Genomic DNA, 25,579 nt, shown 5'->3' on the forward strand with positions numbered 1-25,579 from the left:
TTTGAGTTGCTCTGAATTTGTCTGTTCATAGAGCAGAAGCTTGCTTCTTCTATTGAGATGGTGCTTCTGACTTTCTAGAAGACATTTTCTTGTATGAGTGTTTAGCTGTAATTTAAGACATGCATTTATTTTCAGTAGTAGGGTGAGTGACTTGGAGCATAATTCTGTTTGATATTTAGCACGTCTAAATGCCTCTGAAAAGAGCCCTATAATGTTAATGTTCACTGCTTTTCCCCTTTGTGACATCTATACCTAATCTCCTTAGTGTGACCTTCCTTAGACTAAATTGTTCTCTCACCTGTTTTTCCTAAGCAATTTTGAGGCTTCAGATCATTCCCCTCTGCAGCTGATATTTTGCTGCAACCTCATGAGTCGATTCACATTCCGTCTATAATCCATGATGATCATAGATTCCTTCCTGTAAGATGCTTGCTGCACAGACATGTTTCTTGCTCGGTGTGTTTGTCCAGCCTGCTATTCTTGCCTTTTCCCTATTGACTGAGGGCAGCAGGGGAAGCAGAAAAAGCCTTGGTGCTGTGCTTCAGTGTTGAGTAATAGCTGAGATACCCCTGTGCTATCAGTGCTGCTTTGGCCACAATTCTAGCACAGCACCATTCGGGTTAAGGCTGTCAATTACCCATGTCTTAAGAGGATCCAAAGCATATAATGGGCAAGACTTTCTGTATCTCCTGTATGCTTCTGCCTGTGACACACCATGTTAAGCATTGCAGGTAATGAAAAGACAGGAATTTGGTTACAGAGGTGTGATGTTCCCAGAAACCCTGCTTGTACCACGCAGGATGATGTGACCTCCTGCCTCTTCCTCCTTGTGAACCTCCCTCCTCAGAGGAGAAAGAGGGCTGTTCCCAAAATAGCAGTGGCTGAACAGAAGAGTGGCTTTGATTTGTGATCCTCAAAAGCAAAGAAATACTAGGCAGGGTGTCCTTTGTGTTCAGCATAAATGTGCTTGCCAAAGAATTGCTTTCAAGGCTGAACTTTTTAGCTGAGGATTTATCTGCAGTGCTGTCATACAGATGTGTTGAAGTCTAAAACCAGGTAATGCCAGTATTAGCACAGGGGAAATAGCTAACTTACAGGGTATTTGGCAAATGGTTTGCCACATGAAGTTTCCTTTATCTGTATAAACACAGCTAACAACATCTAAGAACTAGTTTTAGAGGGAAAGCCACAGTTGCTCTAGTAAGAACAGCTGTTGGAGCACATGGCTTGGCTTTAATTAAAGTGTTCCTGAGCTCAGGAACTGAGAGAAGGCAGCCCATGAGTGCTGGTCACACAGGAGTAAGAGTATTTTCTAGAGGTTTTTTTCCTTCCACCAGGGACTCTGTTCTGCTGGTGGAGATAATGTTCTAGATATGGGCCACTGCTCTTGAAATGGCAGAAAGGTATGTGTGAATGTCACATCTGAACATCTGAAACAGCAATTCACCAACATTCTTTAGTTTTCCAAGTATGTATATAAAGAGACAGTGTTTCCTGGTCTCTTTTTTTACGCTTGGTTTTGTTCTAGAAGGGTTAGGGAAGCTAATTCATTTTTCCACCCCTCTAATCCTGCTTATGAAAAGGTGAGAACAGGACCATGGCATGATGTGCCTTGGGGGTAGGGATTCAGCAGTATTTTGATAGGCTGAAGAACCCCATTTTTCTGTGCAGTACTGGGAGTAATCAGGAACTCTGATTACTCTTGGGTAAAGGCAAGAAAGCACAGAAACTGAGCCACAGCTGATTTAATAAATTTTGCAATTTATTGCAAACATTAGTATCCAAGACAAATTCAGATACTTTTTGCTTATGCTGAGAGCACCCTCAAATCACCAGTCAGTGTTCTGAAGAGAAATCCATGGGAAGGATGGAGCCACCTCAGCACTTCTCCACACTCCCATGGAGGGCTCTTCTCTAAGCACACCACAGCCTGCAGCTGGTGATGTGGCTTGTATTGTCTAAAAACAAATGTGAACACCAGCATCTCCTGCTTACAAAGACATGCCAATTGAAGACAAGCTTTGCTCTTCCTTAACATGACTTCAGTCACAGACGGAAGCTGCTTTAGTGACATCACCAGGAAACCAGCAGTTTCAGTACCAGCATGGGTTGTCTTTGCTCCAGCTGCACACTGTGACTCAAGACCATTAAACCAGGGAGGAAGATGTTAAGCATCACAGAGGGATTTTTGTGATTTTATTCCCCAAGGCTTCAAAGGGTAACAGGAAAATCGGAATTTCAGAACCACTCAATGCCAAGCCAAGCACAAAGTCACACCTTCAAATTTTCAAGTCAATTAACACAGTAGGAGGGAACTGTGCACTAATGAAAGTGTCTCTCGTTTAAACACCTCAGTGAAACTGGGCTCTGAAACTGAGCCTGAGCTTTTACTTGGTTCCCATTTACTGGTTCTCCACAAGTTACACTTTATACTTACGCAAATATTTTTTTGACATTTCAGTAATGTCATATTGAGTAATGTCTACCTAAAGCAATTAGTTGGCCCGTTTTCCAGATGACACTTAACACTTTAAGAGAGTGACTCCAAGTACAGCTAGAGTGGCCAGGCTCTGGTAACATACCAAGGAGGAAGAGGAAGGGAATTAGGAATCAACTCATTCACTATGGTCTGTGCAGCTTTCTCACAGTCTTACCCAGAGACATTACAAACAATAAATACTCAGTGTATTTGTTTATTTCGCTACAGACAAATAACTTATTATTGATTAAATTCAAAGGAAACAAAACTGACAAAAAATACTAACTTGTTTCCAAACTCAGGAAAACTTGTTCCAGGGCCCAGTTTCTGGGCTGGAACCAGTACTTCAGAAGTTGTATGAAGCAATGTGGAAATGAGCATCTTGGCAAAGCCCAGTGAGGTCAATGGATTTACATTAGTGTCACTGGTCTTTGATTCACATCTTGAAAACTTCGAGGAATAAATGTTGGCTCAATCTGTTGCTTCCCACTGGCCACTTGGATGATCCTTGGATCTAATCCTCATTTTTATGAACTAATATCTATCTCTTGCTGAACTCAGCAGAGCCTGCAGGTGGTCTAAGTCTGTATTTGCATTTGAACAATTATATCAAAGCATGACAATTTCTTCTGAGATTGGTTTTGCTGGGAATTTTTTTTTTTTTTTTTTTGTCACAGAGATGATTCCATTATGCCATTGAATTTGCCCAAGGGAATCAGTAGCTCTTTCCACTAATAGCCATCTGTGTTTTGTATCCTTGCATCCACTAAAATTCTTCATTCTTCTTTTTCCAGCATTGGAATAATCTATGAAACATTGCCTATCATTAGGTGAAACTGAGTAAGGAATAGTTTCTGCAGTTACATCTTGTTTTCCAGAAAGCCTAAAGGCAGAGAAGACACATTAATGCATATTCCAAGTAAGAGATGCCTCCTCCAACATAGCAGGAGTTAAAAACATAAGGCAGAGCAATAAATCCTGTACTTGGAGCAGTCAGGAAGTACGGGCACACCCATACCAATTTTGTTTCACAAATTGAAAATCTTAGCAGAGTCCTCAGGCTTATACCTACTAATTTTGATCATGATGTCCTTTTTATTGTTGGAAAAAGGATCTACAATGTAGGTATTATCATCACATATTGCTATTATGAGATTTAGATGGTCACTGTGGGATAATAATTCACACCTTGCTGGGACTTGAAGCTGAAGTCTAATATGCAGGTTTATTCTGTAGGTTTAGAGATTGATAGCACATTGAGCTCGTGTGTTTGCTGAGTGGGGTATGAGGCAGGGACTGTACTCCAGTGGGACACCTTGAGTGAGGTGCTTCACCACTGCAAGCCCATCATGGAGCCCTTGTGCTTGCTGAATGTGGGAGAAGAGCCAGGGTGGGCATTAGGAGACACTGGGGGGAAGCTGATCTGCAGGGGATGACAGCTGAATGTGGCACCATTCACCACCACTCTCTAGGCTCTGCCATGGAGCTACTCCAAGCTGTGGGCTGCCAGGTTTTCCAGGTGAATGGTTATGAAGTAAGGACTGCTATTAATGCTTTCCTGCTGATGTAGTTATCCAGAGTGCAATGCCAGGATATGACCCAGAAAGTTTATTTTACCCCCAGGGTTTCCTGCAAGACCCAGTGCTCTGCTGTAGGCAGGTTCTGAGCAAGCCCCTGGCTGCCTCATGCTGTGGCTCTCAGGAAGCTCCTGTGACAGATGTGAGATTGCTCATGACAGACAGAGATTTAGAACATTCAGATGGAAGATAGTTTTGACTTGATCAAATTCTTCTGCTTTCACCTGCAGATTATTTTTTATTGGTGTCAGTGATGTTGTTACTTGGGCCAGCAAACACATGGGTATCAGGTATCCCATTTCCTGCAAGTTGGCATTTTTTAAAGATGTAAGGTTAGGACAGAGTTTGTAAATTTATAACCATACAATTTGTACTGACTGAGCAATCAAAATTAGGATGACTCATGCTCTTGATCTCAGCTAAAGGTTAGGCTTATGCTGTGTATTGTCCCAAAAAGTGGCAGGCTTGGATACTTCAGCCCAGAGATGTCTGCTCAGTATCCTGTTAGAGCAGTGAGAGAATGTGTATTACATCATTATCAGGTAAATCTTGAATTTTCTTCTGGTAAATGTGATTGACAGTTAATTTTAACCTTAATTAATAACAAAGGATTTTGTTTGCAGAAGTGATTCTAATTATCCTTTTTTTTTGTAATAGCCTATCCCTGAGACAATTAGTGCCATCGATTGTAATCTTAGATTCAATTATTTCAGAGACTTCATTAACATGTTAATTCTAAGCTGCTATATAACATTCGACTTTTGCTTTCACAGGAGTATGGGCTTCGGTTTTTGTAGCTGCTAGTGGCTGCAGAAGCTGAAAGAGGGCGGACAGAAGTACTTCATTTTCAGAAAGACAGTAAGGAGGGATGTTTGCCATGAATTTGTGTTAAAGGCTGGAGGAGAACAAAACCAAGAAGGTTTATTTCAGCAGGACTGCTGACTCTGGGAAAAGGAGAAAATGCATCCACCTGTTGTGTAAAGGTATTGGCACAAGGTCAGTGATGTAAAACAGAATGCTCTGATACATGAGGACCAGAATTAACTCCTAAAGCTAGCCTCTTACACCTTTATTTAAGCTGAATCTCTTGTTGCTTGGTAGTGGACCTCAGTGGTAAGCCTGAGGAAGCAAAGTGCACTTCATTGCAAGGTCCTTTAGAAGCACTTTAGTCATGTGCTTGGCACACAAATAAACTTACAAGTTCTTTTTCTGACCTTTCCAACTTGATTTTCTGATTGTGTTTTTTTAGCTGCATGAACATCTGTGCCTAGAGTGTCTCATGTAGCTCTCTGGAAAAAGTGAGAAGTTCCTCTTTACATGTTTGGTGTCATCCTTGCTCACCTTTCTGCTGTGGATTCTGACACCAGAGTGAGGAGATGTTAACATCCTTTTGTTTGACACTGTCTCTTTTGAAGGTTCAAACAGGGAGAAGCCTTTGAGTATTATCTCTGCAAACAGTGGGCAGATGTTGCAGCAGCCCAGAATCAGGGAACAGTCCCCAATTCTTGAGAGGATCATTTAGGGTTAATTTTAGGGGTAGGTTTTTGTGTCACTCGAAGAGGTACTGAAGAGGTTCATAGTAATTGCTCCATTCCGGTATCAACAATGACTCCCAACAAAACATGGACAAGCTCCCGCAGAGGTGAGGCATCAACAGTTACTTCTAGGAGTGATTTGGCTTTAAACTTTCTCTTTCTAGCATAAATGAAGAGCATAAAGGAACACAGTTCAAGTGGGAGGTGGCTTTTACCAGATGTGTGAATGTAATAGTAGCAGTTCTTTTCTGTAGACACTTGCTCCAGTTTTCACCTTGCCTTTTTGTTTTGTTTTGTTTCGTTTTGTTTTGCAAAGGAGTGGGGTTTTTGTCTTCCCTCACTGGTTTCAGTCATTGTCAGAAGGTCCTTTTACTGGAGTAACTTACCACAATCACCCATTACCTGGTGTGGTTGGTTTTGAGTTCTTCTGCTTCTCTCAGGAACAGAGTATTAATGTGTTTTCAGGTGCCATGTTTTTAGAAGATATGCAAGTGCAGTCAATGATTTCGTAAGATAAGTAGTGATGCTCATTCTTTCATTTTGCTGCAGCTTCAAAATATGTATTTATAGCAGTGTTTCAGACAGTCCTCATTGTAACAGCGTTGGACTTCTCCAGCAACAGGAACTTTTAAATGGAAATATAATTTAAAAGTTTTGAGAAGATGGAATGTAATTTATTTACTGTGAAATGAGGGGGGAAATGTCTGGATTTATGCTGAATGGCCACTGTACAACTCTTGTAATAGATGTTTTAAAATACTACATCCAAGGGGAGATGTGAGATGGAAAGATTTACAGGGGAAACAGTGATCTTAGGAGTGCAGCAGCTGGAAGCTGCATGGTGGCTGGCAGAGCTGCTTGAGATGAATCCCAAACCTGCAGAATCTCGGCAGGACAAGGGGAGACATGTCCATCCCAAGGCTCTGCAGCCCTCCACCTGATTTCAAAGCCTAATAAATTCAGTGGGACTATGCACATTAAATTTAACTGTATGGGTATCTTGCGTTTTTTCATCCCTTGTAATCAGAATTAATTCTTTCAAGACAAGATTTTTTTGGTATTGCAGAAAGGCACAGTGTTATTTTGTAATATAAGTGGTTTTAATTTCCTTGTTGATTTTCATGTGAATTTCAGGTGCTTAATTATAGCCTAAAGGTTTTTAAAGTCATTGATGTACAAATTATTGATTAACACAAATATAATCTGAATAATATGTTAAAAAATTTCCTTGGAGGGGTTGCCTTATCTGACAGTCTTGTGGAAAATTTTGCAAGGGAAGGCGTGATGACTTGTCTCTATCTCTCTGCCCCAGTCCATGCAGACAGTGGGTGCCAGTGGGGCCAGCTCTCCCCAAGGGCCTCCTGTCCCTTCGCTTTGACTACAGGGCCGTTGGAATTGCAATGATATAATGAATAAATCCTATGCAAAAAAAAAAAAAAAAAAAAAAAAGCAGTCAAATTGCAAATAACAAGTGACATTGTAATAAAAACCAATATGAATTGTGAGATGTCTCACTCTGCTCCCCACAAGGAAACTATATAACAACATTACATGGGTCCTCTTAATTCCATTTTGTTGAAGAACTGTGGCATAATGATCAATCAAATAGGAGCTAAATTAATTTCCATTTCTGAATAAGTCTGCCACAGGGAAACATTGCTGACTATGTGTGTGGTAGAGGAAGTATTGTTCAGGGTTTAAATTTTTTCATAATGGTTCAGTAGTTATTAAAATACATTCTAAGTAGCTGTGGTTTAAAAAATCAGTCAAAATTATATATTCAGCAAATTTTTTCTCCTGAAAAGTGTGGTTCATGGACACATCCCTCTTCATGTTGCATTTTTTTTGCTCCTTAGGAGAAGGTTAACCCTGCTGGGGTGTTTTGGATGCAGTTTACTGGGGTAACTGAGCTTTGAGGTATTTAATCCCTCTCATTGTAAAATCAAACAACAAAAATCCTCAAAACTAAGACCTAAACCTAACAGGTCGGTGGTGTGACTTTGAGTTTTGCTTTGGAGGCAGAATGATCTCTGTGGAAAGAACAATTTTGGAAAAGTAAATTAATGTCTGGATTACAGCGACAGCAAATTACAGCCTGACTTACAGTTTTGAGGAATTGTTGGATGAATGCTTTATGACAGGATCATGTGTTTTCCTTTCAGTGGAGTTAATGTACCTCGGGGCCATTTAATAATGTAGCTTACCTTGCTGTGAATACTGTAGGAAGAAAACAAATTTCAGTACCAGAGCCTTGGCAACCAGTCAATCAATCAATCAATCAATCATTTTCTCACCATGATGAAGTGAGGTTGCACTGTGTGCCTGTTCAAGTCAAGGCTCTGTTGAACTCAGTAGCCAACAGAGCCTGTATCTGCTGGAAGACATTAACTCAGTTGTTGAAATTGTCATTCTTGCTAATCCTCACTGCCTTTTCCAAAGTTATCCATGGAGCCTGAGCATCTGAGCAATTTGTATTTTATTCCATCTTATTATTCTGCTCCTTTCCTAATTTTTCCCCCATTTCTTTTTTTCTTTTTGTAACAAGACTGCAAGTACTTCTCCTGGCATATTTGTCAAGTATATATTTTACTAAGATTTGTCTGTCAGCTTGCCAGACAACCCAGTTGGAGACACAGAAGCAATTTAAGGATGAATATTTCAGTCTAAGAATAGCTCCAAGGAAAGAATGTTTGTGGTTTCTGCTGTCTTGTAAAATCCCGTTCCCTAGAGCTGTTCTTTTCACATAAGTACTCAGAGCAAGGCAGAATTGCATCCCAGGACCTGTGATCTGAGGTTTGGATAGGTAACCTCAGAAATGACAGTTGAGATAAGGTATTCCAATAAGACAGCTGAAGCATTTAATTTACCAAATTTTCTGCTTCCTTTGTCAGCCTGGCCATCTGGCTATGGAGAGTTCTCTGATGGGACATTTTTCTTTTGGGAATTATTATTTCATTAACACTGAAAATGGGGGTGTATTGATATCAAGGAAATAGTCAAGGACAAAAAAAACACACTGTCAAAATACACCTTTTGAGAGTTAAGTAATGCATCTTCATATTTCATACAAAAGTTTACTTACAGTTTGTGTATCATGGATTGAAATGTTATAAAATATCTTTGTGTTAAAAAGAAAAGTAATTTCTGACTTGGAATCAGCTGTAATTCAAAACTGTACAACATTGAGAAATAGAAATTCTGATCCCTGCAGAGCTTTATTATTTTTGCAGTTAAGGTTCTATTTTCAGGTTTTTTTAATTGTAATTGGTTCACGTCTTGACTCTTGTTGCACCATTCTGTGAACTACTTGGATGTTACACTATATTTAAATCCTTCTTTCTTAAGGGTATGAATTTGGCAACCAGTTGAAATAGGTTCATGTTTTTGCCATGAATCTGCCGGGGAGGTGTACCAAAGCTAACACTAACTTCAGGTTTTCCAAGTCTTGCTGAAGAAAATGCAAATCAAATGGCAAAGGATGAAGAGATAATATGTAATTTTACATTCAGTCATAACCCTGAAGAAGTTATAGCTATCAGAATTCATCATTGTAATTCTAACATAATTATTATAAATACAATCTCTTTAGTGCCTCAGGGCATTTGTCCTGACGGGCAGTGAAGTGGCCCTATGGACACACTGGAGACAGCGTTTTTGTGCCACTCTATTTCAGATGTTGTTTTACAAAATCAAGATACCTGTCATTCAAAGCCATGCTTCTGGGAAGGTACTAGGGTATAATTTCTATAAATTAAACTGCAGCCTTTGTACCCATTAATGGGAAAACCAATCTTTATTTGTGTGTTCTGAAGGCCCAGTTGATCAACTTGAATGGATGCATGCCACTGCCTTGACTCCATGGAGAAACTTATGTGTAAAGCTGTGATCACAATGATACATTTCGTAGCAGGTTTTTATGAACAGACTGTCATCAGTTTTCAGACAGCACATGATAGAATTTTTAATTATAGCGGAAAAATGAAGTGCTTAAGATCATATTGAAGAAAGCCTCACACAGAGATACAAAAAAACTTAGAGCTATGGTCTGTATTTAGTTGAAGTATTATTGGTACCATTGATTTTCAATTAATATTCAGTATTGACCACTACCATAAAGAAGACAGCAACATAGTGAGGAGATTTATGGAGTTTTTATAAGTCATTGATTTCTTTTTTCCATGCTATGCAGCTCTTTGCATTAATAAGACACACATGGAAATATTCCATAAGAGTTTGTCTCTTTGTTCAGGGAGACAGTGGTGAGAATCTGTTTTCTCCAGAGGTGTCCCCTGCAGTACATGGCTATTTGTCTCCTTTTCACAAGGGTGAAACAGCTGGGCTCTAGATACGTTTTTGCAGTGATTTCTGTCTGTTGATCTCATGGATAGAACTTTAAAATATTTTTGATCTGGAAAAGATCTTGCTCTAACTCTATGCTGATTACTAGGAGAAGCCATGCAAATGGACATGGATACAGAAGATAAATTATCTAGTTTTTGTGTTTTTCACTGTAAGATGCACTTGCCTTGTTTCATCCCTGTCACACCATGGTTGCATTTTTTTGAGTTGACTTCTTGATTAGTCATTTAATTACACAAATGAACCCTTTTGACTTCATTGGATCTCTTTTTGTCTTGTCCATCCTACTGCTGCTTCTACAACTGGCAGATGTAAGCTGTGTAGTGGGGATACTCAGTGTAGCATTTCCATCCAGCCAAGTCATAGCATTACTTTTGCCTTAATGCAAAAGATCCATACTAAATCCATCTTCTGTTTTCTGGCTGTCTGGTATTAGAGACAGTCCCCAGAGTGGTGTAAGACTTGCACAGCACCTGGTGATATAAGACTAGATATTAAGTACTCCTCCTTTCATGCTAGGGCTGCACACCCAGGTTGCTGCTTCTCATGCCTAACATAAGAAGTGAACAGTTCAGCAGCCAAAATTCACAGCTAAATAACCAAATATAGCCAAATACCCAGTGGAGCCAAAGTCCACTGCTAGTGTTAAGAAACTGCTTTCAGGACCATGCTGTAATTCACTGGAATGGATTAGTGTCTGCTTCACATCACTCACTGCTGCTCTGCTGTGAAGAGAATTTATGAGGTGACACAATATTGGCAGAAAAGTTCACATATTTTCTCTATGAAAACAACATGGGAAGGCTTAGACTGTATTTTCTTCCTTTAGTGTATGCCCATCATGGAATAGTGCATTGAAATGTTTTTTGTGCACTAACTTCTAAAAAGCAGATCAAACTTTTAAGCTGTCACCAGTAATGGGCTATGAATGATCTGTGTGGCCTGTGCCACGAGCTGGCAGTTGATGGCTGTGTTCCTGGGTTTCCTCCCCAGAGGCTCAAGCATGTTAAAAGAAGAATATTACAGGAAAGACTAATTCCCTATCATCTCATTTCCTTTTGGAAACATGGCTCTTCATTGGGCTCTGAAGCCTTTTGTGCTATTCTGCTGATCTTTGGATACATTTTTCAAGGTTTTTCCTCTCTGAAATTTGGAGCCCACATGTGAGGAATGCAGCAGTTGTGTGCAGTGCCAGTGCTGTGTGAGTGGGCAGGGGCTGGCCTTTACTGGAGTCAGGAAAGCCAGTCTCCCAAAGCCAGTCTCCTGGGGAAGCTTCCCAAGAAAGAGCTGTGTCCACAGAATTAAGCAGGTGCACATTACTGAGCTGGCACTTCAGGGTCCTCTCCATTATATGAGGTTGGAAATGCATTTTAAGAGATTGCCTGTTAATGTTGGAATAGATTATCTATATCTTACCACATTACTGTAGCGTTAACTGTTCCTAAAATGCTGGGACTAATTTCCTAATTTTTATTAACTAAAGAAGTACAGGAAGTATTTTGACAGCTCATGTGAGTGTTGCTGCTCTGCATTGCATTTGTTGCCTTTGGCACGCTCTCATCCTCCACACAGAGGCATGTGCTGGGTTCACAGCATTGACCTCGCAACACTTCTATTAACCTGAAATAACCAATTCTGCTGGAAGCTTAGAAAGCTTTTCTAAGCTCTTCATAAAGTTGAGGCAGAAATACAATGTGCTTTATCATGTTTAAATTTAGTACGCAAAAATTACTGAGAAAAAGAAATCATATATTATCTCCATATTGTCAGCCCCATTCACTCTGATTCATATAGTTCATGTGCATCAGGACCTCGGGCTCTGAAGAAGAGCCCTGTGGCTTTTTGGCTGTCCCTAAAGGCTGGAGCAGGGGAGGAGGCAGAGCCTGTTGTCCTGAGGTGGGGACGTTCAGCCTCCCCTGCCCTGCTGGGGCTCTGCTCGCGGCAGGGAAGCTCTGGTGAGTGCTGAAACCCCTCTGCACTGTCTGTCCTTGCCTCTTAAAGGAAGCACTGCCAAGCACAAGGCATGTGCCTAATGAGCTGGACACTGAGCTGGGGGGTTGGGAACAATCTCTGGGAGCAGACAAAAGCTGAGGATGTTGGAAAAGGCAGTATTGTGCTGTTTGAGGACACCTGTGTGAAAGCTTTTTATTTTTCCCCATCTGTGGATGGAAAAAGACCCTTTATGAAAGGACACTTCTGCTTTATTTATAGCTCACAAAAATTTAATCACTACCTTTGTAGCTCATTCAGAACAAAAAGCTTTTTTGGGCACTGCCTGTCACTTATAATGTGTGCCCAGCACCAAACACTGGCTGATCCATCAGGGTGCCTGAGCTCTTGCTCTCCATGGGAAGCAATGCCTGGGAGTGCAGTTTACAGGGTGTCTTTTCTCACCTGAAATTCCATGTATATCAAAGTAAGCTCTCTACTCAGTAGACATGCCATAATACCAACATGAACAGGGATGGTGCTGAAGGGGACCCTTTCCTTGCAGGCTTAGCCCTGGATCACTGGCAGGTTGGTGTGGGGAAGCAACTGGGATTGGTCCTCTGTGCAAGTTATTCTTGAGTTTGACAACAGCAGTGCAGCTCATTGCAAAAATCCTTGTAATGAAGAAAGTTTGAAGTATTTTTAATCTTGAAGATGACAACATTATTAAGCTGTTGTGATACTAGAGTAGGCATGGAGTTTGAGGGTCAAAGACTCCTGCCATCACTTCCATGGAGTAGCAGTGTGATGCCAGCTCTCTCTTGGTGAACCTGTCATCAGCCTCAGGTGCTGGGACCTGCTGGTGCCTCACTAGTGATGGCTGAAAAACATCTTGTCTGTAGAGGGAGCATAGCAGTGGGAAGTTTGGTTGTCAATGCTGTGAATTAGTGTTTGCACTTCTCCCAGCTATATTTGATTTCTTTATGCTGTTTGGAAGTTCTGTGTTGTGATGGCAGCATTGTTCTGTCCCCCATAATGGTGGTCCTATCTCCTGTTCCCTCAGCTCTAATACATGCAGTGCCTGGCTTCAAATGGAACTGGCATCTTCCAGCTGATGTGTATTTGTGTCAGTCAGGAGGGTGAGGAGCTCAGCTCATGTTTATGGTCCATTACTCACCCCTGCATTGTAGGAAGGAAAGTCACTTCCTTCTGTGCTTTTCTCTGGGCAATTGTAATTCCACAGCTCAATAGCTTTGAATATATTCAGCCTAGCTGGATGTTATCCGTTTATTTTTATATATGTGGAGAGAGACAGCCAAGGAGAGAAAGAGAGGAGGAAGAACCCTGTCACTTCTGTAGGGTTTACAATGGGATTTACACTGAAGCATGAAATCCTTCATATAAATATTTCAGGACTCTTGTCTCTGCAGAGATTAATTTTGGATATACTCCCATGGGAAACAAGGGCGACTTGTTCTCAGCTCTTCCTCACCTCCCTCTTGCTGGCTGCATCTCTGGAGGCTTTTGCCCCGAGGCAGGGGTAGGCTGAGCATGGAGCAGAGCCAAACCCTTCTCACAGCAGCTGAGTGCTGCCCATAGCAGTTGAATGCTGCTGGCTGGGTGGGACTGGTGTGGGTTATTGTGCAGAGGGTTCCAGTCTGTGGCTAGGCTCAAGCCAGTAGAGACTGCAGTGTTGGGCTCCTGAGGTGTGACTGTGGCAGCACTGGTATCTGAATGGTCATGTTACCTCCAAGACGTGAAATACCCTGCTGGAGTTCCCAGTTTAGAAGGGGGCCTTGGACAGCGCCTTTCATGGAAGTTCCGTAGCAGGGTTATTGATGGGTTTTGATATATTCATGAGTTGAATATTGTCTGGGTTGTGCAATCCACATAGTCATGCTTCTAAGAATTCATGGTTCATGGTTGTCTTCTTTCATGCTTTATAAGAGTAGAGAAATGAGCCATGTGATGGGGAAATCAGAAATAATATTAGAAATTTTTCAAGGATTTAGTGAGCGTTCAGAGCTTCAAGCCCTTTGTACCCGCACTGTATAATTACAAATCTGGAGCAAAGAAATTTGGCAGTCAGGTGTTTCATTCTTTTGGTGTTTTCCATAAGAATTCTATTTGCAAACAAGAGAAAAAAAAAATAAGACTAAAAGGATAAAAAGAGTGAAAACCAATTTAGCATAATTGTAGCATGAGGATCTGACGCAGGTGTTTTTATGCAGGATTGCAACTTAGTAAGCAGCTCGGTAGGAAATTATTCTGCTCACAATGGTGCGCTGAGTGCACAGCATTTACACATCTGGGGGTCCAGACTATGGCATCAGAGGTGATTAATGTACTGTTTTGCTCAATTTCACACACCTCACCAGAGATTAACATAAAGGTCAATGCAGAGTTGTGCCTGTAGTGATCCTGGTGTGTGAATGACCTGAAAATGTAATTTGTTTGGTGTTGCTGGAAAAATGCTGCAGCAGGTACAGGGACCAAGAAAAGGTGTAGATGGAAATCTGGGGTGAGCTCAAATCTATTGTACTGCTGTTCGGCCTCAGGACTTCAGAGTCTTATCTAGTCTATGTTATTTCCTGTTCTAGCAAGATATTTGTCCCCATTCTTGAAAGTTTTCCCTTTTTTCCTCTGCTAGTGACAGTGATTATTGTTCAGTGATCCAAAATAATGGATTTGCATCCAAAGAAGCAGGCTTGCTACAAACTGCTGTGATCACAACTCTGCAGTGTCTGTTACAGACCATGCGCATGCATTTCCAGTACTGAAGGAGCCATAAAAATACTTGTCACAGCAGATGATCCCCTTGGAGGAGGTGATGGGCAAGAGCAAGAGGAATTCAGGCTGGGGCAGACCAAACAGTGAACCACATCCCACTGAGACTGAATGCAGCTGTGAGGCATCTCATTTTTTCAGGTCTGCCTCCCAGACAGCCTAAGCAGCCAGAACAGATGGCAACTGACCACAAGGTACCTCTGAAATTTGCTTGTGAGATAAAAGAAAGCACCTTGTGGGTGAAATTTGCTTGTGAGATAAAAGAAAGCACCTTGTGGGTGCTCAGCCCAGAGCTGTCTCTGGTGCAGGTAGAGCAGGTGCACCCCGGGCAGTGATGCGGTGCTGAAGGAAGCACAGTCAGTACATGTGCATTTGGGCAACTTTGACCTGCCCCAGGAGAGCAGATGGCTTGTGTTTGCATTCATAATGAAAAGCAGAAGGCAAGGTTTGTCAAAAGTGAAGGTGTGTTTAGTTGGTGTTACTCCTAGGAGAAGCTGCTCTGTGCCTTGTGCTCATCTTCTGGGTGATTTGACCCTTGGTAGGCTGTGGGGCTGAGGCGTGTTGATGTGTGGAGGGCATAAGGAGATGTCAGTACAGTGCTGTTAGTGAAATGCTAATCACCATCATGGCATGTCCAAGGGAGAAGCACTCTGGCTACATTTATCTTTTTTTTTTGTGCTCGAGGAAGCTGGCTAGGCTGAGTCAGCTCACAGCACTCATTTTGCTAACCAGAGGCAAACAAAACCCCAACCAAACATAGAAAGCAAGTATGTAATAAATATTGTGTTATGTCTAAACACCAGCTACTTATAGAGGTAAGCATCACAGTGCAGATATTGAGGATTAACACAGGCTAAGGTCATGCTTTGAAAACACGGATATTTGGAAAAGTTGAGAGCTGCTTAAGGCAGAAGTTTACACAACCTCTTTTCCTTGTTCTTCAGGAAGCCATACTCTTAATTATTAAATTTGTAAAACACATTTACCACTGGCCCACTTTATTCCTCCATTTGCAACAGTCTGTTTTTAGCTCACACACAGCAGAGCAAACTCCTTTTAAGCAGCTGCTTTAGGTGCTTAAAAGAGTTTAAGCAGCAAAGAGCAAAATTGATTGCTGAAATGAAGGGTGATAGCTGCAATATTTTATATTTATACACTACTTCCAAGACATCTGGAGATGAAGTCACAAAATCTGAAATGCATGTGCAGTTTACTGTAGGTTGGATAATCTTTCAGTGTTTGTGGCGCTATTACTTATTAATTATATTTTTCATCCATTACATTGAGCATTTGTTTATTGAAAGCTGCTTGCTGTCTGGAGAGTGGAGGCATTGGTTCAATGACATACGTGTTAGGTGGAGCAATCCCCCATGTATGCAGCACTGAATAACACCATGTCAGTTTTCTAACTGAACAAACTGGTTGGAGAGTCTATGTTCTGGTTTTCAGTGATACCCTAAGCATGCTATCAAAATAGCTGTCTCCTGGGAGCCTTAAATAATTCTGTTTAAAACACAGCATTATCATAATTCCAGCTTGCTCTCTTTTCCTCAATGTAATTTCATTAAAAAGAGCCTGAAGAGACAGAAAATCTGACATAAAATTTCAGATAATCTCCAGGTCTGCTGCCACACAGGAATATGAGAGTAGATATGGAGAGAACATCTGAGCTCCACTAGAAAAAGGTGTGTTTCAGCCATTCTTTGGGTGGTGACCTGGCTTCTTGAGGCTAAAGCCACACATTCATTTTCCCCTGTAGATTAATATTGCTTTTCTTGTTGCTATACTGGGCACTTGCCTTCTAGGCAGTGGGAAATATGGACTTTGCTCCTTCCTGCTTACAGGAAAGAGAATATTTCTTTCCCATTCACTAGCTGGACCACAGACTCTGCATTGTGTATTCCAGAAGGAAGTGAGCACAAAAAGACCTCTGGTCTGTGTACACCTTTGAACTGTTAAATGAAATCCCTCAACACACACGTGTGCTGTGAAGAAGGGTGACGATCTCCAGGTGTGTGGGGCTGAGGTCAAATGATTGTCCTCTGTGCCACCGGGCTCTGTGGGGGAAGCATGGGCACCCAAGGCAGCACTGCTAGCTCTGTAAACAGGGAGATTAAATGGAATTGCTTAAAGCTCATTTTGCATTTTAATTTTGTTTTAATTTGACTTAGTTACTGAGTATTGACTACTTTATGAATTCCTCATTTAATGAGCTAATGGTGTGGGGTAAATAATAAATGATGGAATATATCTTCATAGTATTAAATTTTTCTGTTTCACAGCAATTTTAATACATTTGTGTAGAAGACAAATCCACAGTTTCTTCCTGATTACAGTGATTATTTGGCTTCTGCCTAACTGAAAGGTCCCTGCAGCAAGCAGCAGAGTGGTGAAAGCCAGCTGAGAAGAAAGTGCACCCCAGCAGTGCACCCAAGCCATCTAGGATGGCTTGAAGTTTGATCTTTTGGGTGAGCATTGGCTGGTGATTTTGCGAGAAATTTACCCTATTTATGGTTGGGTAAATGTAAATCAAGCTTTTATTTTTTGACCCTGCTTAAAAAACCTGGAAAGCTGAAATACTGGTCAGTCTGGAGACAAAGGTTTTGTCTGCTCATATGTTAACATGAAGAGAAATGCTATGAGCTTTGTGTAACTTTGAACTGAAGTACCTGAAGTTGGTCATTGGTTACTGAAGTGAGGGCACTACCTGAGAAGAGCAAAGGACATTTTGGGGACAACTTAACTTGTTCAGGATGGGTGTCTCAGCTTGGGAACTGCTGCTGGCGCACACCAAGGTGCAGGGACAGACTTCCTCTTCTATTAACTCTCAGTCTTTAGATCTGTATGTTGTATCCTAGTCTAAGCTCTTTGGAAAGCACTGCATGACAAATAATCTTATACATCATCTTGTCAAGAGGATTTCTTCTAAATAATTTTAAGAGTTATTCATTTGGAAAGTCAGTTGTTTCTTCCCCTGAAGCATATCAGCACATAGCACAGCTTGTTAATAACTGTGATACAGTGCTGGTAATAGAGGGGTAAACACATGAGCCAGGCAGACTGTGGCACAGAGGACAGGCTCCTTCTGGCACTGTGGTGGCAGGGGGAGTGCCCTGTCCTGGGACCTGCTTGCCTCACTGTCCATCTAGGACAATCACAGTCCCATCAACCACAAGTAGTGAGCAAGAGAAAAGAAGAAAGAATGAAAGGAGATAAATGAATATGATAAATGAAAGGAGATAAAGAAATGATTGACACATGGATAGGAGGAGTATATAATTCCACTCTGAACAGATGGTGTGTTGTGTTTAAAGAATACAACAAGATAGATACCCTATTGGCAAATATCATCCATTCCCATTGTCATAGTTTGGGAAGAATTTAATGCATTTTCAAATTTTTTACTGATAAATTGAAGACATTCATAAAGTTTGGAATGAAATGACAAATGGATGGTTTTTTCACAAGTTTACAAACTCTGCTTGGCAAATGGCCTGGCCCTTGCTTAGTACCAGGCTGCAAGGTGTTGTTACTGCAGTCTGTTGCAGTGGAGCAGGCAGTTCTGTTGAATGATCAAGCAGCTCAAGTTTGAGTGAGACATGGGAACACAGAGAAACATTTGAAATACTAAGACCTTAGTTCACCCTGAGCCTGGAATCCTTTCTTTTCAACTTGCTTCTGGAAAAGCTTTTGACCCCATGTTCACAGCAAGTCACAAGCCACATCCCTGTGTCCCCTGGCGATGCTGTGGCAGCAGTGGGACCATTGATTTTTGGACCATAATTTCTCATAGCAGTAATAATGCTATTGGATTTGTTTCTATGCTTTCAGAAGCAATTAGGATTAGACAGCTGATGGAAAATATATTTCCCCTTTTTCCCTATGAAACTGGATGCTTCTTTTAATCAGGTTATCTGTAAAGAAAACTGGAATCCCTCCTGTGCTGGTTGGAGTCGCCAAGAGATTTGACATGGTTCCTCAGAATTCAGCAAGGTTTCTCACCCAGGAATGAGTAGTTTCTCTTATGGTGATCCATGGGAACGCATAGGCTCCTCCAGTTTTAGATGGCTATTGCAGTTCTCTGTGAATCACCTCAAAAGACACTAATTCTGTGTGTACTGGTTTTCAGTGATGTAAGACTTCATAGCACTCGAAAGGAGCATAAAAACAGGATTAAATGCCACTTACGTCCATTATTACCCATAGGATAAATCAGAGTTCTGTACATAAGGTCAGGGTAAGCTAATAGATGTTTTGCCCTATGCTTTTTTTTTTAGGAAGGCAGATATCCATATTTTTCCATAGATGTGTAACTTCTAGTCATCTGAAGTGCCCTGTGGCACAGCCTGCTGGTAGGGACCACAGCTGGTAAGCACTGCAGGTCACACAAATAAATATCAAGTAGAAAGCTTGAATTAAGACAAAGATTCTTCAACATCTTGAATGTGTTGTTGTATGAAGCCAATAGGATTACTTCAGACTCACCATCAAACTGTTAAAATGCAATTTTCTATGTAAGAAGATAACAGAAAATCTTAGTGATGAATGGCTTCATAACAATCCAGATGAGCCATTTTGCCCTGCAGGAGCCAAATGCAGCAGGTGGAAAATATTTTTCCACTTTTGTTGTGCTATTTATCATTATAACAACACCCTACATCAGGAGTTAATTAAGACTTGTATCTGTGCTGTCTGAGCAGGTGATCAAGAGCCAGGCATTTGCTCACATGTTTTGGGCTGGAGCAGTTTTTGTTATCTGTGGCACTCCATGGAAGGGTAAATCCTCTGAAGACATTCTGTTTTCTGTGTGTTGCCTGCCGTTGGCTCAGTTTGTGCTGTGGCTGGCTGCTGTAGCAATGGCAGGGTGGCACGGGCAGCCCTCTCCCCTGGGCTGGGGCAGTGCATTCCCTGTACAGCCTCACACCTCTTTGCCCCATTGTCTCTTTGCCCCATTGTTCCCTCTCCAGCAGCACAGAGTGATAGCAATGCCTTTATTGAATTGCATTGTGTGTCAGCAGGCATTCGGTAACAGAACGAATTATTACTGCATCCTTTGGACTTTTCTGCTCTACTAATTTTGCTGCATCTTCTATTTTGGTCATTTGTCCTACATTTTAAAAAGCAAATTATTGTCCCATATTTAATCTCCATTGGGCTGAAAGGGCCTGTGCTGCTGCTCTCTAGTGCTTCCACTGCAGGCATTTTACATTGCTCTGCTCTATTAAGTTGTTAGAGCAAGAGTCAAACAATACCTGCATGAGGCTAGAATTCTGTTCATGTTCATTTACATTTGTTAATTATTAGTTACATCTAGTAATCTCCTGATTAGTTCTGCCAGCACCCAAGATACCTAGGGCACTGCTATTACAGTCAGAGGCAATTTTAACTTTGGTCCTAACTTTAACTTTAACTTTGCTCTGTTCAGTATGGGTGAGCAGAGCACAGAAGGAAGAAACAGCATTGCCCAATTTCTGATGATGCACAGAACTGCAATGACATGATACAGATAAGAGGACTGGGCAGAGAGGGCAGGAGCTGGCCTTGGTTGGCATAAATGCAGCATAACCACATCCAGTTCTACTTGATGCTGTGCCCAGGGGCACAAGCCAGTGTTCAATCTGTGTTATTTCTGTGTTACTGGCTTGTGCCAATGGCTGTTGCATGGAGAAGGGAAAGCTGTGTAATCACCTCTCAATGTGCATATATTCCTAGTGGAGTAGCTAATCCTTTGGTTTTGACATCATAATTAGTAAGAGAGAAAATATTATGTCCCCAAAGCAAAGGCAATTTCAGAAGTGAGGAAAAAAATCCCTGCACAAAACCTCAGCTAGAATTGTTAAACTTTGAATGTAGAAATCCAGTTTTTATGCAAATGACCTAATTAAAGAAAGAGTAAGATCTAGAGGGAAACTGGGAGTGCTTTAGTTTTGTATCATGTGTTGGGATGAACTTTAAAGATCATGTAACCAGCTGCTATCTGCATTTGATTTCTCCATCTTGAGTATTTAGGGCCAGTTTCTTCCTATGCAAATCATCCTGATATAATTTTTTCCTTCCAAGTGACAGTAACTGGCATCATTTTAGGATATGACCTGCATTCACAAGCCCTGCTGACCTTCTTCAGAGTGTGTCTATATTTATTTTAATGATTTGTCTACTGATATATGGTAGTTCGGTGAATTGAGTTGTTGGCACATTAACCTTTCGAGCATCTAAGTCCAGTTTAAGTGATTATTAGATCAACTTTGACAGGATATTGGCTATTATCACAGTTTATTTTACATCTACTGTAATACAGCATTTGATGGTTTTCCTCCAACACTCTGGCATTTCCATGAAATCTCCCATCTTCTCACTCTGGTTTTAGAAATTTCCATCTCAAAGCAGTGCTATTGCCAGATTGCCACCTATTGCAATGGGCTTAGAGCTTCTCAGCTCTAGCACACCTTAGCTACTGCCTGCAAGCAGGTGAATCCAAATCTCTTTATTTCAGTTCCTAAACCCCTGTCTGATCCTGCTGCAGGGTTTGCACCTCTGGCAGTGGTGCTGGTGCCAGGGCCAGGCACCCCAGCAGCACCCCTTGCCTGGGCCGCCCCTCTGGCTGGTGCATACTGCTGCGCATGGTGGCCGTTTTGTCTGTAAGGGTAAAAACCATTTAGTCCCATGTACTTGTCTCCCTGTGAATCTATTAATACCCTGTAATCAAGCCACCTTTCACCTTCTTTTTAATAAACTAAACAAATTGAGCTCTTTAATCACTCACTGTAGAGGGTTTCCCACAGATCTTAATAGTTTGTTCAAGTCCTGAGTTTCCTGAGCCTTTAAAAATATCTGAGTATCATCTGTTATCCTCAGTCACATTTCATGAACTGTCCCTGGTGTTTAAGGGATGAAAAAATAAGAGAGAAAAAGAAATGGAACTCCACACTTGTTCATAGAAAACATTAGCTAAGACATCTGGATGAATATCATTGCTTGAAGCAAATGTTCATTCTATTGCTTCTGGTGTCTGAGGAGCAAATAGCCTCCCATTTAATTTATACTGTAATAAAATCTCATATTGATTTTAATAAAACTGAAGACAATAATTCTGAATGAAATCCCTGAGGCAGCTTCTCCATAAAAACTGACTCTTATTTTCTTTGCACATGTACGTTGCAATTCACGTTTGAAGTGAGCTGGGACATTGTTTTATGAAGAGCTGGAAAGAGTTTTAAGTACAGTGTGAAGAAACCCTTCTTTAGAAAAGAGGTGTTTGAAGAGCTCAGCAGAGATCCCAGTCCTGCCATTGTGTAAGCACTGTACAGCTCACAGTGATACAGTGCTCTTGCTCCTGTCCCCATCTTCCTCTTCCTTGAGGTGACAGAATGTAGATAACTAAAGGTGATAATGGCTCAAGCAGACATTAGGATGCCCTGGACAACTCTGGTGAGTTGGTAGTTGTTGGTATTTACTAAACTGCTATGGAATTTGCATTTTACAAATCTTTAGTGTTTCTGCCCACCCTGCACATACAAATCTTGTTGATGTTATTTTTCTGTTCAGCCCTGGCAGTAAGTTTATTTGTGCATGAGATTTTGCAGCAATGAGATGTAGAAATGAGATCTGCTGAGGAAAAAGCCAACTGCAACATAATGATATTCACCTTGATGTTCAAATCTCACTTTGGAATGTGTTGCCCAGAAGAGCTGCTAAGGAGAATTAGGATTTTATAGTTGAATGAATATTCAGTATGCTTTTAGTGCTGCTTCCTTTTACTCCCTAAAACCAAAGTCTCCAGTGAGACATTTCTAATCAGTTTTGTTTCTCAAGTGCTAAATAGCAAATGAAAAATGCAATGCAACAGGAGGGAGATGCTGCACTAGAAATGCAGCCCCGAGGCTGCACAATTTGTTGTTGTGTCATTTAAGCAGGGTCTGGGGGAGATAGCAATGCCTCTTTCTCTGCCCAGGGGCCCTGCCTGCAGAGAGAAACGTCTGAGAGAACAAAGCAGAATAATAAATGCAATTACCAGTCCCATGTTTGGGCTCTTCCCACTGCTCATGGCTGTGGGTCTGGGTGGACACGTGGCCCTGGTGGATGCGTGAACTGGGTTGCAGGGAGAGGACTGCCCAGCACTGTAGCCACTGCCAGCTCCTCACCTGGCAGAGAAGGTGCACAGGGAATGCCAGGCCACAATGAAAGGTGCCAGGGCTCCACATTCCAGAGCCCATTCCCTCTCTTGGGAGACACAAAGGGCTCTAGCATGTGCAGTCAAAGGCAGGTTGTTTTTTTTCTGTCCATGGACTTCACTCATAGCACGTTTCTGAATCAGGGCTTATCTGGGGTAGATGGAGAGTGGTTCTCTCCACAGGTGATGTGAAAACAAGCACTCCCAGTGATTGGATTGCTCCTTTACAGCAAGTCCCATGGGCAGAGCCGCTGTCTCTGTGCCACAATCTGAGCACATCAAGCACTCCAAAATTTATGTTTCAGCTTTGTAACTGGAGTGGATACAAATGGAAATGCTCAACATTACATTTAACATCAGAAAAATCTTTGCTGCGAGGGTGGTGAGACCCTGGAATGGGCTGTAGAGAGGGAGGGTGACTTCTGTCCTGGGAGATACCCAAGCCTGATTGGTGGTGGACCTGGGCAACATGCTCTGGGTGATGTCCTTGAGTGGAAGTGGGGACTTTTTACTGGAAATCACATATGTGACAGTTCTTTTCTCCTTCCCACCTCCAAATCTGCCTCAGTCACTTCTGAAAACAATACTGAGAGTTGCCTCAGTTGCAGGGAAGCCCTTCTAAGTCAAGTGTATTCTTGGCTTTGGAAGATACACCTTCCCAAACAAACAATGAGATCAGCTGTGCTGAGCCTGAGAGTTCTCAGATGCTCTAATTAGGCTGATCTGGCTTCGCCAGCAGGGTGTTTCTGTAACAGTCGGTAACTGATGCAGTCAAGCTGTTCCTACAGCAGGGTGCATCCTCCTAGTGGTTCCCAAGACTGGGACATCTTAGGCTGATAATGGGAACTCTTCTGGGGCTCCCAGCTCAGCCCTGCTGGGTACCCCTCCTGTCCCATGTGCTTTGTGTCTCTCACTCCTTCAGTCAGCTGCAACACCTCTGCACCAATTTAACCCTGCACTGAGCCTGGTGGAGCTGCCTCTCTGCTGCCTGTAAAGTGAGTCCTGCCCTGGAAGGAGACCACAGACCCTCAGGAAGAGATCAGTGCTGCCTGGGAATACACCTGTTAGCAGCAGCATTAGGGAGGAGGATTTCCTCTGGCCCAAACAGCCTGTCACATCTGCAAGCAGCAGGCTTATATGGGGTGAAACTTAGCAGAACTTGGGTAGCTCAGAAACCTTGAAGATTTTGCCAAATTCCTTGGAAGGAGTGAAATAAAGGATAAAATAAAAAAGCATAAAATGTATTGAGAGAAGGTGGAATGGAAGATGAGGATGAGAGCTGTAAGGTGACCCGTTGACCAGCACAGTTAAAGGTGATTTTCCTGATTTTCTCAGGAACTCAAGCCAAAATGTTGTATCACTGAGGGTTGGAACATTCCTCTCACATTCACTGAACCCAGTGAGTGCGCAGCACCCAGGTCTGAGCACTGTCCTCAGCCAAACTCACGACTGGCCCTTGCCTTCCTGGTCTGGGCAGCAAGTAAATAGCTTCTGCTAATGAAGCCTTGGCTTTCTGAGGCAGGCTTTAGTTCCTGGACAATGTAGTATTGGGTTGTTTGTCAACATGCTGAACAGGCAAGCTGGGCACGTCCTTTTTTCCTGGTGTGCCATGTCAATCAGGAGGTGGCACGTTCCCAGTCTCTGGGGAGGAGTGGCAGGAACAGAAATGGGAATTAACAGCTTCAAACCCCACACATGTGAATGCAGGGAGAAAGGGAATGTGAAATTCTGGATGACAGAATATTTTGGTTTTTTAACCCACTCAAGCAAGCAGCTGCATCCATGGAAACTGCCTGCGTGAGATCTTCCTGTTTGTTTTTCTCCAGGATTTCTGTGCTGGTAGTGTTGTCACCAGACCCCACGTAACCAGTTAAAATTCACTGCTCAGTTACATTCTCTGCTGTGGGAGATGTCGGTGCTCTGTGTTCCCTGGCCGTGGCAGAGGATGGGCAGCCATGGAACTGGCCAGAGGCACAGATGGGCAGAGCAGGGGCAGAGGGTGCCCAGGGCAGCAGCAATGCCCCTGCTCCTGCTGAGGGCCCTGTCACACTCCAGGCAGGAATGACAGAGTCTTTAGAGCTGCTTTTCCCTCTTGAATCACTGAAGTTGTGCCAGTCAAACTCACAAATAATGCCCCAAATATGAGCTTCCATCTTATGGGAAAGAATATTTATGGGGGGTAAATAATATGTATGCAGAAAAAGAGAAACAGAGAGGTGTGACAGAGCAATGGACAGGGCAAATAATTAAAAAGAAACAATTGTGCTCCAGGAATACAGCAAGTGTGATTGATAGCATGCTGCCTTGGCTATGCCACTCGGGTTCCATGTGATACAGCTGTCTGGAAGGGAAGGAAGCTTGCAGGGAAGCGGGACTGAACAGAACTACTCACAGAAGATGCTCTGGAGCTGAGAGCTGACATTTTCCAGTGGAGGAGTGGACTGCTGGGCTGTACAGCACAGCCAGGTCCTGCTCTGCTGCAAGTGGCTCTCTGCTGGAGGTGGAGCAGGGGATGGGACAAAATTGTTTATTTATTTGAGAGAATTTTTCAGAAGAATGAGTGAGCTGTTTTGGCTGTGTCTTTCTGGTGTATGACCCTAAATGAGGATTCATGTGGAAACCAGAGACACTCAGACTCCTTTCCATTTGTCTTGTTCATGAAAGCCAATTTCCTTCCCTTACTTTATGTAATTGTCTTGTCATCAATCTAATATTCCAGGTTTATGAGGAACAACAAATCAAT

The 25,579-nt window shown here is 42.1% G+C and overlaps 1 long non-coding RNA gene across 1 annotated transcript; it reads right to left on the reverse strand.

Moving 5' to 3' along the window:
- Positions 1 to 2,677: 2,677 nt before the first annotated feature.
- On the reverse strand, positions 2,678 to 11,603 carry LOC146765753 (uncharacterized). The gene is made up of 2 exons (XR_014949519.1): positions 7,696 to 11,603; positions 2,678 to 7,010 (listed from the first exon to the last, which is right to left on the reverse strand). It is a non-coding gene; the product is annotated as an uncharacterized LOC146765753 (long non-coding RNA).
- Positions 11,604 to 25,579: the final 13,976 nt, after the last annotated feature.

The sequence above is a fragment of the Lonchura striata genome, chromosome 19 (assembly GCF_050655825.1).
Source record: "Lonchura striata isolate lonStrDom1 chromosome 19, ASM5065582v1, whole genome shotgun sequence".
Classification (NCBI taxonomy): domain Eukaryota; kingdom Metazoa; phylum Chordata; class Aves; order Passeriformes; family Estrildidae; genus Lonchura; species Lonchura striata.